General features: G+C 42.0%; 1 protein-coding gene across 1 annotated transcript in view; it reads right to left on the bottom strand.

Annotated features, from left to right (window-relative positions):
* Positions 1-4267, bottom strand: part of LOC120939757 (NACHT, LRR and PYD domains-containing protein 3-like) — a 220999-nt gene extending 216732 nt beyond the window's left edge. The window contains exon 1 of the mRNA XM_040352092.1: positions 4232-4267. The gene's annotated coding sequence lies outside the window, so the exon portion shown is untranslated. The remainder of the gene's footprint in view (positions 1-4231) is intronic.
* Between the last annotated feature and the right edge of the window lie 9318 nt (positions 4268-13585).

Here is a 13585-nt window from a genome sequence, read left to right as displayed (position 1 = left end):
ACCCGTTTCCCCCTTCCCCTGAAAGGTGCCAAATGTGGCACCAGAGAGGGGAAGAATCAGATAAGCGGAAAGTTCCACTTTTGGGTGGAACTCGACTTTAAGTCCTGGCTGTGGGACTACATGTCCCAGAATGCTCTGCATGTTGAAAGAAATGATCCCATTCTGCTGGCAGAAAATGTTGCAACTGTCAACACTGAGCACTAGGGGGAAAGATGAAATCTCCATACTCCCCTCTTGTGGCTAAAACAGGAATTGCATAATGAATATTTTTACATTATAGTCTATGGGTTTTTCACATGATTCAGAAACAGCGTGCCTGCTACACATATTTGAAAATTCATCAATCCTGATGTACTGATGACTTGTCTCATTTCTTGAGGCCCTATAACATCAGGAAAGTACAAATACCCCCAACTGATCCCATTTTGGAAAGTAGTCTGATGCCGCGTACACACGACCATTTTTAATGGTCTAGAAAAAACAACGTTTTTTTCAACCCGATTCTTGTAAAGCCTGCCTTGCATACACACGATCGTAAAAAAAAAAATGCTCGACCAAAGCATGGTGACGTACAACACGTACGACGGCACTATAAAGGGGAAGTTCCATTCAGATGGCGCCACTCTTGGGGCTGCTTTTGCTGATTTTGTGTTAGTAAAAGTTTGGTGAGAGACGATTTGCGCTTTTCAGTCTGTTACAGCGTGATGAATGTGCTATCTCCATTACGAATGCTAGTTTTACCAGAACAAGCGCTCCCATCTGATAACTTGCTTCTGAGCATGCACGTTTTTTTCACGTCGTTATAGCCCACACACGACCCTAAAATTTAGAGCATGTTCTAAATTTTTAATGCCCATTTTTAACGGCGCGAAAAATGCTCTTGAGCCCACACACAATCGTTTTTAATGACGTTAAAAAAAAAATCTTTTTTCACATCGTGAAAAACGGCTGTGTGTACACGGCATGAGGCATTTAGTAATAAAGGCATGGCGAATTAAAGAAAAAAAAAAAATCTTACATACTGTCACCAGTGCAGTACAGTGTCATCATATAATAGGTATAGTGGTGATCAGTGACACTGACTGGTGACAGTATGTAAAATAAAATGTTGTAATTTTTTATTCAATTTAAAAAAAATTTTACATCCTGCTACTAGAGTAGCTCTGTGTCACCAAAGTGAAACTGTACTACTCTGGGGTGGGGTGATATATATATATATATTTGTTTACACTGTTATTGCTTATACAGCAAAGATCACTGGATAAGCAATAGTTTTAGTTGTCGTTAACGGATTAACCATTCATAAACAGCTTGCGTTTGGTTGTGTTCTGTGATTGGCTACAGATAATCACATGGAACAGGTAGTCAGGTATCATGTGATTGCTGTGAGCCGATCACAGATCACAACAGTAAGCAAGCCTTTTTATGAATTAATGGGCAGTACAGTGGTGTAGTGGTTCACACTTTCACCTAGCAACAAAAAGGGTCACTGGTTTGAATCCCAACCAAGACACGATTTGCCTGGAGTTTGCATGTTCTCTATGTGCCGGTGTGGGTTAGCTCCGGGAGGTCTAGTTTCCTCCCACACTCCAAAGACATGCTGGTAGGTTAATCAGATCCTGTCTAAATTGGCCCCAGTATATGTATGAATGTGTGTTAGGGACCCTAGATTGAAAGCTCCTTGAGAGTAGGGACCGATGTATATGTAAAGCGCTGCGTAAATTGACGGTGCTATATAAGTACCTAAAATAAAATAATGGAAAGCCATTCATGACAGTTTGTTTACATTGTTATCATGTGATTGCTGTGACCAATCATAGCAATCACATGATACCCGGAGGGGTGTGCTGCACGCCCTGGGGGGGGGGGGCGCTTTGTTTGCTCCTAATCTGGAGCTGGCACAATGACATACATGCATAGGCGTGCGCAGTCTATTGCATTAGGGTGTGCACCTCAAACATTGGGGTGGAGAAAGGGAGATCCAGGCAGCAGAATGAAGATGAATAGGGACAGAAGGGGTGGCGGCGGTGGCATATATTGGTACCGATCCCCCTGTATTTTGCTCCTGTAGCAGCTGAATGTCGAGGAGAGGGAGAGGAGGAAAAGCCTACTTTCAGCTGCTGCAGGAGGAAATTACAGATCGGTTCCACTATATCCCAGCCCTGCCCCAGATTCTGGGGTCGGCAAGGAAGGATCGGGGGTTTACCTGTCACCTTTCCACGATCAGCAGGTAGATCACGATTGACGGGTTGCCAACCCCAGGATTAGGGTGTGCCCAGGCACACCCCTTGCGCATGCCTATGCATACATGTATATGTACACGTTTGTGCCGCTGGGATTTGAAGGATCCCCGCGCTCCACCGAAACAGGAAGAGGCAGCTGTAACTCTGCCTGGTATCCTGTCAGCGGTGCGAGGAGGAGACACTGACGCCGATCGCATGAGGATCTGGTGATATTTTCTAATGCTTATTACTGTTTGAATGAATGTACGTTGAATATATAAGGGGAGCCTGATGTACTGGGACTTGAGGGTTTTACATATTAAAAGTTGAATTACGCTATGGTGGCTTTTTCTGTTCATGCTTGTTTTACCTGAGGGTCCTTAAAGCACCTGGTTCCATGATAGAAGCTGTGCGCTGAGATCCATGGTTAATGAAGTGTTATTCACTGAAAGGCGTATTATATATTTCATTCCGGTGAGTTTGAACCCCGACGGGGCGAGTGATCACAACTGGTGAATTAAGAAGATTTTTGGTGGATGGTGCACGCTGCTATTTTTCTTTCTTTTTCAACACTTCTTCTGGGACATTTCTCATCTGCTTCTCAGCATTGATTTTTGGACTGTTTGGTGGGAGGGATAACACCACCTATAGAGTAGCGCTGTTGTGCTTTATTTTTGTTGAATGGACTTACCTTTTCAATAAGTGTAAGGCCCGGTACACACGAGCAAACATGTACGATGAAAGCGGTCCGTCGGACCGTTTTCACCGTACATGCCTGCCAGAGGGCTTCTGTACGATGGTTGTACTAACCATCGTACAGAAGTCCTCGCGTAAACACTACGCGTGGCGTGTCCGCGTCGTCACTGCGACGATGACGCGGCAACGTGGGCGGGCCTGCCATTTAAAGGCTTCCACGCATGCGTCGAAGTCATTCGACGCATGCGAGGGACGGCGGGCGCTCGGACATGTACGGTAGGTCTGTACTGAAGACTGTACATGTCCGAGCGGGCAGGATTCCAGCGGACGGTTTTAAAACACGTCCAGGAATATTTGCCCGCTGGGAAAAGGCCCGGCGGGCAAATGTTTGCTGGAATTCGGCCCGCTCGCGCCTACACACGACCGAACATGTATGCTGAAACTGGCCCGTGGACCAGTTTCAGCATACATGTTTGGTCGTGTGTACGGGGCCTAAGAGTACTTGTTTATATATGCTTTTCTTTTTAAACAGCTGCTTTTGTTTAGGTCGTCTGCTATTCATTTAGCAGTTAACCTAAGATTTAGATCTTTTTTCTTTTACTCTAGGTTTTGTATAGGTATTCATCCAAGTGGCGCTAAGCAGTGTATTATAGGCCTTTTTTTACACTACTTTATTATATTTACATACCTCCCAACATTTTGAGATTGGAATGAGGGACACCTACTAGCAAATATATGTAGGGATAGGACACACCCCTGCCACACCGCCTTAAAGGAGAATTAACCAAAAAAAAAAAAAAGTTAATTAAATCCACAAAGGCTTTTTTCTACCTCTACTATTCCTTTACAGTATATTGGCTATTAAAATTCACAAATTCAGCAATTTAGAAATTGGATAAAAGCTTTAGCCATGGGAAACACTTTTTGATAGATAAACTATAACTAACTATATAGATCAGACCAATTTGAGGGACAAATGAGGGGAACAGGAGGGACAAGAGGGACATTGCTCCAAATCAGGGTCAGTCCCTTGAAATCAGGGACAGTTATGAGCTCTGGGTTTACTATGGCAGGTCAGCAAGTGATTAAATGATAACAGTGAGCACAGGCAGAGAACGCATGAAGTTATCAGCTGACAAGATTTCTGGCAGAATCAACAGGTATTTGAACAGATATAGCAATATAACAAGACTCTTCTAATTGTACATTTAACAGACCAAGAAGAAAATAAGAGAAGTTAATTGTTGTGGTTTATATACCTGTAGCACTACCCCCGAAGGAGCTGCTGGTAAAAGTTTGGGTTTGCACGTTACCTTTTATAGCTTCGTTGTCAGGGTGGGAAAGTCCATAATAAATGCAATGTCCAGACTGATGTAAAACCTTCAACAGTTGGGTTTTATTTTCACTGCAGGGTAACTTGAAGAAGAGAAAATAGAAGTGAGGAGAAGAGTAGGGGAAGGTTCAGGCACACGGTACAGAATGCTCAAAATAGTCAATCAGTCTCCACTCTCAACTATTGAGTGGGTATTGCTCACCTGGATAGTCTCCTCTCACATGGCCTAACAGCTGGTATGATGCACAAACTAATATCCAGACGGTCTCTGCCACAGACCTTTTGGATGAACTTGGATGCGTCCAGGAATCCTCTGCCACAGGATTTTAACCACTTCCCGACGGCCGTACGACTATATACGGCCGCAGGGTGGTTCTAAATCTCTGACTCGCCGTCTTTTTACGGCCTCCGCTCCTCCGGGGGGCGCGCGTGCCCGCCGCATCACTGAGATGCCGAGGCGCGTGCCTGGCGGCCGCGATGTCCGCCAGGCACCCGCGATCGGCGGTTACAGAGACAAGGACGTGGATCTGTGTGTGTAATGATGAGGTGTAAACACACAGATCCACGTCCTGTCAGGGAGAGAGGAGACCGATCTGTGTCCCTTGTACATAGGGACACAGATCGTTCACCTCCCCCAATCAGTCCCCTTCCCCCACAGTTAGAAACACTATGCAGGGTACACATTTAACCCCTTCCTCGCCCCCTAGTGTCAGCCCCTTCAATGCCAGTCACATTTATACAGTAATTAGTGCATATTTATAGCAGTATAAATGTGAATGGTGCCAAAAATGTGTCAAAAGTGTCCGATGTGTCCGCCATAATGTCGCAGTCCCAAAAAATAAAAATAAAAATCGCAGATCCCCGCCATTACTAGTAAAAAATATAATAAAAAACAATAATTCTGTCCCCTATTTTGTAGGCGCTATAACTTTTTCGCAAACCAGTCGTTTATTTTTTTACCAAAAATATGTAGAATACGTATCGGCCTCAGACTGAGAAAAAAAAATCATTTTTTTAAAAAAAAAATTGGGCTATTTATTATAGCAACAAGTAAAAAATATTTATTTTTTTCAAAATTGTCGCTTTTTTTTGTTTATAAATGCAAAAAATATAAAACGGCACAGGCGATAAAATACCACCAAAAGAAAGCTCTATTTGTGGGAAAAAAAGGACGTCGAATTTGTTTGGGAGCCACGTCGCATGACCGTGCAATTGTCAGTTAAAGCGACGCAGTGCCGGAAGCTAAAATTCCGTCTGGGCAGGAAGGGGGTGTAGGTGCACAGTAGGGAAGTGGTTAAGGACTGCTGCACGACGATATACATCGGCAGAATGGCACGGCTGGGCACATCAACGTATATGTACGTTGCCATTTAAGCCCAGCCGTGGGGTCATGGTTGCGCTCCCACGACCCGGTCCGAAGCTCCGTGACCGCGGGACCTGATTGCCGCTGGCGTCACGCGATCGGTCCCCAGAGCTGAAGAACGGGGAGAGCTGTATGTAAACACAGCTTCCCCGTTCTTCACTGTGGCGGCGTCATCGATCGTGTGATCCCTTTTATAGGGGGACACAATCGATGACGTCACACCTACAGCCACACCCCCCCTACAGTTGTAAACACACTTCAGGTCACACATAACCCCATCAGCGCCCCCTGTGGTTAACTCCCAAACTGCAACTGTTATTTCCACAATAATCAGTGCATTTTAAATGCATTTTTTGCTGTGAAAATGACAATGGTCACAAAAATGTGTCAAAATTGTCCGAAGTGTCCGCCATAATGTCGCAGTCACGAAAAAAATCGCTGATCGCCGCCATTAGTAGTAAAAAAAAAAAAAATAATAATAAAAATGCAATAAAACTATCCCCTATTTTGTAAACGCTATAAATTTAGCGCAAACCAATCGATAAACGCTTATTGCGATTTTTATTACCAAAAATAGGTAGAAGAATACGTATCGGCCTAAACTGAGGAAAACATTTTTTTTATATATATATTTTTGGGGGATATTTATTATAGCAAAAAGTAAAAAATATTGCATTTTTTTTTCAAAATTGTCGCTCTATTTTTGTTTATAGCGCAAAAAATTAAAATCGCAGAGGTGATCAAAAGAAAGCTCTATTTGTGGGAAAAAAAGGACGCCAATTTTGTTTGGGAGCCACGTCGCACGACCGCGCAATTGTCAGTTAAAGCGACGCAGTGCCGATTTGCAAAAAGGGGCCTGGTCCTTTAGCTGCATTTTGGTCCGGGGGTTAAGTGGTTAATGTGTACTAATCACCACCCTCCACAATGAACTGGAATATGAGATTTTAAAGTTCTGTCTGCAATTTGTGCTTACTGTATATCTATGGTTATCAAAATACCTGAAGTATGTTGGAGCATCACAGATAATAATTAGATCAGATGCAATAAGGAAGAAAGTGCGCGTCCCAAGTTATCGGACAGAAGAACACACAGATTTGTATTTCCTTACACTGCAGGCCCTGTCCTATAAATCCACATGAACATCCTATAGAGATTACTGCCCTTTACTTTCTACACAACTGTCACTTCTTATACAACCTCCGGATCTTCTGAGGAACACTGAGCACTATTAATACAATTTATACTTTAATAACAAGCAGAAAGTCATTACCTTACTGCCTTTTCCGTTACGTCTTCCAAAGTGAAAGTACAAATGACAAACGTGTCAAACCACACCCAGCGCAGATCCAGGAAGTGGCAGGTAACATTTACTAATTAACTCCGTGCAGCACAGAGAAAAACAGAAATCCTCCTTACACACCTGTATGGAAGGAATTCATAGTACAGACAACATGGATCAATCAACTGATCATCAACAAAGGACATTCCTTTAGCCCCCGTTCACATCAGCGCGACTTGACATGTCAAATCACAGCCTATTGTCAGCAACGGCACTGTGCCAATCAGTGCGACGCCGACTTTCACTGCTGCACTACTTTTGGCAACTTCAAAGGCGATTTCAATAGACATCTGTGCATGAACCCGGACAAATGTCTTTCAGATCGCACTGAAATGTGGGTTTGAAATTGTGTGAGTTCAGCTGAACTCGCACGATTTCAAACCTGTGTTCAGTGTGAACGAGGACTTATGCCGCGTACACACCATCACTTTATGTGATGACAAAAAAATGACGTTTTTAAAAACGTCACTTTAATTGACCGTGTGTGGGGGAAAACGTAGTTTTATGTCTTCTAAAAAACGACCAAAATAAATTGAAGCATGCTTCAATTTTATGTGTCGTTTTTCAAAACGTCAACTTTTACTTCACAGAAATTGACCGTGTGTAGCAAAAAACGTCGTTTAAAACGACGTTTTTTCACCCGCGCATGCCCAGAATCTACTTATGAAGCGAGCTTCAATGGAAAAACGTGGTGGAATGTAACCTCGCTTTGCTAGAACATTGTGAGAAAAACGATGGTGTGTAGGCAACTTCGTCTTTAAAAATTGAAGTTTCAAAAACGTCATTTTTTACTTCACAGAAAATGTCGTTTTTTTTCATCACATAAAGTGATGGTGTGTACGGGGCATTAGAGCTACAAGGCAGGATCTACAACAGAAACAGATGTAGCAAATCTGTATAATATCCAATGAATAATCACCTGTGTATTATGGGGGTTGTTTACTAAAGGCAAATTCACTGTGCACTACAAGTGCAGTCATTGTAGATCTGAGGGGAAGCTCTGCTGATTTCTATCATCAAATGTGCAAGCAAAAATGCTGTTTATTATTTTCCTTGCATGTCCCCCTCGGATCTAGAGCGACTGCACTTCCAAGTGTACTTTCAGTGCATAGTGGATTTGCCTTTAGTAAAAAAAAAAAAAAAGAAAACCCACATGTATAATGTCCTCTTTATAAATATCCAGAACATCATATCACAATCCGCAGAGTGACTAAAGCCTTGTGTACACAGTCGAATTTATCAGTTTTTTGTTGGATGCTAATCTCAAATCAAAAGTGAAGAGTAAGGATGAGCTCTGACATGTTCGCACAGCTCACGTGCAGAGCCCGCCAGGAAGTCGGCACTGCGCTAAATCACAGGCAGTGAGACATTTCCCGATCTCTGCAGCCGCGGATTAGCGCAGTGCAGTGCCGACTTCCTGGCGGGCTCTACACGTGGGGTTTGCGAACACGCCATAGCTCATCCTTAGTGAAGAGGGTACTCACCATCAGAAAATTCAACGTCAGAAGTGACGTAATGTGATGAATTGTTTTGTATGTGTTCTTTCATTTTTGAGCAGGCCTAATCTTGCTGTTCAGATTTGTTTTTTGGCAGAAAACCGTACTAATGAAAAGAAAATTTGATGTTGTGGTCACATTAGACAAAACTTTTGGAGCCTGCACATTCAGTTTTTTTCTGACGGAAATTCGTAATCGGCTGTCAAAAGCAGCAAACTAAGGCCTCGTGCACACAATAGGTTAAACAGAGGACAACGGTCTGATGGACCGTTTTCATCGGTCAAAACCGATCGTGTGGGGGCCCCATAGGTTATTTAACCATCGGTTAAAAAAAAGCCAACTTGCTTTAAATTTAACCGATGGATTCCTAACCGATAGGTCAAAACCGATCGTTAGTAGGCACGACCATCGGTTAAAAATCCACGCATGCTCAGAATCAAGTCGACGCATGCTTGGAAGCATTTTTTTCAGCACGTCGTTGTGTTTTACGTCACAGCGTTCTGACGCGATCAGTTATTTAACCGATGGTGTGTGGGCGCGACGGACCATCAGTCAGTTTCATTGGTTAACCGATGACAACGGTCCATCAGACCGATCTCATCGGATGGACTGATCGTGTGTACACGGCTTCACAATCAGAAAATCGTCAGATCGTTCATCGGACAAAATGTAACTTTAACTATTATGCCGCGTATACACGGTCGTTTTTCGGCTTGTAAAAAACAAAGTTTTTAAAAAATGTCATTTAAAACGATCGTATGTGGGCTTCAGAGCATTTTTTCGGGTTCTGAAAAACAACAATTATTTTTTTCGAACATGCTCTATTTTTTTACAACGTTTTTAACAATGCCGTTTTTCGGGTTGTAAAAAATGATCGTGTGTGGGCTTTAACGACGTGAAAAACCCGCGCATGCTCAGAAGCAAGTTATGAGACAGGAGCGCTCGTTTTTGTAAAACTAGTGTTCGGAATGGAGATAGCACATTCGTTATGTTGGAAATTATTGCATCGCGCATTCTTTTCTTCTTTTTAATGCTACACTAATCCAAATCTTTTGCTGTTGATATTGTCACATAGTTATGACAAGCTTGTTACTTTAATATTTATTGTTATCTCATGAATATTATTGTTTTTTTTAAGCCAGATCTCTGTCTAAAAAGTTTTCTGCATATTTAAAATCTTTTAATGTAGCTCTTGTTTTTTGGTTATATAGTGGATAATATTTTAGACTGCTTTGCATTTTTTTTTTTGTTGGTGTGTCAAGTTACCACAACAACATTATTATTTAGTATACTTTACCCACAAGGAGGTTAGTGTCCCTTGTTAATTAGAAAATTTTATTTTTTTAAATGTCCCTGCCTACTCACTAGCAAACTTCCCATTTTTAATAAAAACACATGGTCAAGTTTTATCAGCAAACAAAAAATCCATTTATTCTGGTGTAAGTAACATAATATAAAGGCTGATGGCAAACAAAAAGCTCCGTTAATAAAAACAAAGAGGCCAGGAAGGCAGCACTGGAGAGCCTGCTTGTATTTGTAAAGACGCAGATCCCCACAGCAAACAACCAAGGATGTGATCCAAAATATTGGGACCATTAGGGGCACATATCTCCGCATTTCCTGGATTTGGTTGTCCTCTTCCCTGCAGTCTTCCCTGCAGACCGAGTCCTCGGAGGCTGGGTTCCTGGAGGCGAGGTTGTGCCAGGAGCAGGACCAAGAGCAGGCTCAGGAAGAGGAGCAGGAGCAGGATCAGGACTAGGAGCAGCAAGAACAGGAGGAGCAATCCGCACGTCGTCAGGCCAGGTTTACTGCCTTGAAGATGAGGGTTTCACAGCGCACACGGTGGCCCCTCTCCAGATTTTGCAGCTTGTTGGCAATGAGCGCTGTAAAACCCTCTTCTGTACTGGGGGGCTCTCGAAGGGCTGCAGTTGCTTCGCGAATAAGGGCCTGGGTCTTCATCCTCCATTTGAAGAAGCCTCCTGGCCCTTTTCACGGGAGTGCGGAGAGGAGGAATCTGCGAGATAGTGTCCCGTCGTGCTTCCTGTCTCCCACTGGGGCCTGCCTCCTCCTGGCTCCCAGTGGGCTCTGCCTCCTCCTGTCTCCTCCTGTCTTGCAGTGGGCCCCGCCACCTCCTGGCTCCCAGTGGGCCCTGCCTCCTCCTGGCTTTGCTCTGTCTGTGTATAAAAAATAAATAAAAAGGTACATAGTTTATTTGTGGTCTTCATAAATCACACACATTTTTCAACTCATGACAGATGCAAATTGAATGCGAATATATATTACAGACAATCATTCTGACCCCAGCATTTTTCATTCTTGTCCCCATCATGTTTGGCCACTACTGTCTATTGATATGTCCAAACAATTTTTGTTCAATCCTTTTCAATTTTGAGAACTAATAACATCAATTTGACATCATTATACTTTTATTCCCAAAAATCGTTAGCAAAATGCAATACCTGGCTTCATTTGCTTACAATCAGGCTCCTCCAGGAACTCCGGTTCTTCCTCTGAGGATGGCTGTTCTTGGCTGCAGGGTTGACTGCAGGGAAGGCTGGAGCTCCTTCTGGGGGGGGGGGGGAAGGGTCGAAAGGGATGCCCTGGACTCCAGGTGGTCATCCAGGAAATGGAGTTGGCTGTAGTACCAGAAGTTCGGCCTATAGACGTTGTCAGCAGAAGCTCCAGACCTCATAGAGCTCAGGACTTGCAATCGTTGAGTCCTATATGTGCCCCCAATGGTCGCAATTTTTTTTTCACAGTCTTGACTGTTGCTGTGGGGATCTTTGTCTTTACAAATCCAAGCATGGTCTCCAGTGCTTTATTCCTGGCCTCTTTGTTTTTGTTAAAGGGTCACTAAAGGGGTCACTAAAGGAAAACATTTTTTTAGCTAAATAGCTTCCTTTACCTTACTGCAGTCCTGGTTTCATGTCCTCATTGTTCTTTTTTACTTTGATGTTGCTGTAATTCTTCTCTGTTCTGGACACTTCCTGGTTGTCTGTTTCCTGATAACCACAGTACTGGGAGATTTCTCACTGTGGTTACTAATCAAGGAGGTGTGATTACTGTGTGTCTAAAACCCCACAGCACCAATCCAGTTTCGTTTTACAAACCATCACTGCCCTCTATTGGCTCTCTGGCTCTGTATATCAGAGAACCAGGAAACAACAGCAAAAACAAAACTAAACTGTAGGTACATTATATGATTGGTTTTTATCTATTTTTAATTGTTTTTAAAAGGAATCAGTTAACTATTATGTCTCTATACCCTGTAAATAGTAATTTCAGCAAAAAAAAAAAAATTCCTTTAGTGACCCTTTAAGGTTGCTTTTTGTTTGCCACAATATAGGCAGATCCCTCCATCTCTGCACAAATTATGTTAAAAAATCTTTGTCTTTAAAAGCTTTCATTTTTTCTGCAAGTCTAAATCAATACAAAAAAGCTAATGTGAGTCAAGCCTCTACTAATAAGCTTTCTCACCATATATAGGCCACAAACTCATCCACTGATCAATAAAGTAAAAAATCTTCCCGCTTCTTCCACACACGTCGTTTTTACTCATGCGGTATCCCTTTATACACTGCGCATGCGTGAAGCTCCGCATGTTTCCCCGCCCCTGACGTTTGTTCTGGTACTTTCTCCGCCCCTTCTCGGTCGTCTAGTGCAAGACAACATGGAGGACACTCGGCAAGTGGCAAACTCAAGCCAGGAGCGAACCCAGGCAGAAACTCACACCAGATCACGGAGATACAAGGCCAGAAGTATGTGAAGGGATGTGCTTCCGCGCCAAAATTAAATAATTAATACAAATTCAACACAGTGAAAAGTTAATTAACTACTGGTATATCAAGCTGCTCCTCTGGGTCAAATTATTAAGAAAATCATGTGCAATGGAATGAAAGTGTGAAAGAGGGCGCTAGAGGGATATTGACTCACTGGTAAGGTTCCCCTCACACGGAAGGGACCTCTCAGTAGGTCTAATAAATTAGATATAATAAACACTCCTGTGACAATTAACAAAAAAGAAACAAAAATATCACAATACTATAAATATCTATATAAAGACAGTATGATAAACTAGATACTGTGAATATTATGCTGAAAATATATATAATTCACAAATCCGTGAACATGCACAAAAAATGCTGTGAAAAGAAAATATTAAAGTGTCTCTATTTAGCACTCTAATTGTTGCAGTGCATTATATGTAGTTTTCCCGGTAGGATGAGTGATCATACGATAAAAGGTGAATATTCATGCAGCCATCACCAACTGTTACAGCTTCACCCGATGTGTTCTGATCTAGTAATGCTCTTACCGAAAGGTGTGGACTAAAGAGGTCGACCGATATGGGTATTTCTCTGGCCGATGCCGATATTTAGAAATCGCGGCGGCCGATAGCCGATTTATGATGCCGATTTTTTTTGGGCCGATATGTTAAGCCGATTTTTCAGGCGCTTTTGGGCTAAACAGTAAAGTTAGCCCATATTTTTATTTTTTCGTCCAAAAGTTTTCATTACCTGTTTTTGTGTATTACATTTTATATATATATATATATATATATATATATATATATATATATATATATATATATATATAATATTTTACATTTTACACAAAAACAGGTAATAAACTTTTGGATGAAAAAAAAAATATGGGCTAACTTTACTGTTTATTTTTTTTTTTGTTAAAGTATATTTTTTCCCCCAAAAAAATGTGTTTGAAAGACCGCTGCGCAAATACCGTGTAACATTAAATATTGCAGCAATCGCTATTTTATTTCCTAGGGTCTCTGCTAAAAAAATATATATAATGTTTGGGGGTTCCAAGTAATTTTCTAGCAGAAAATACAGGATTTTTACTTGTAAGCATCAAGTGTCAAAAAAGATTTAGCCTTTAAATGGTTAAACTGAGAATTCTCCTACTCGGAGTTCAGTTAATTGATAAGTAGCAACATTGTATATCTTTTCTAAAACTTGGTAGGCTGCCCAGGAGAGAGAGAAGGTCTTCTATGGGAAACTTCAGGCAACTTGCATTGACTTCTATTACAGAAGCTTTTTGCAAGTCGCGGTGCTGAAGTTTAAATCGGCATTTTTAAAGCACAAATCAGCCGATGCCGATTAATTTAAAAACGCCAAA

Source organism: Rana temporaria, chromosome 5, assembly GCF_905171775.1.
Source record: "Rana temporaria chromosome 5, aRanTem1.1, whole genome shotgun sequence".
NCBI lineage: Eukaryota > Metazoa > Chordata > Amphibia > Anura > Ranidae > Rana > Rana temporaria.
Note: the sequence above shows the minus strand (reverse complement) of the source record. Positions and strands in the feature narration are given on the sequence as shown.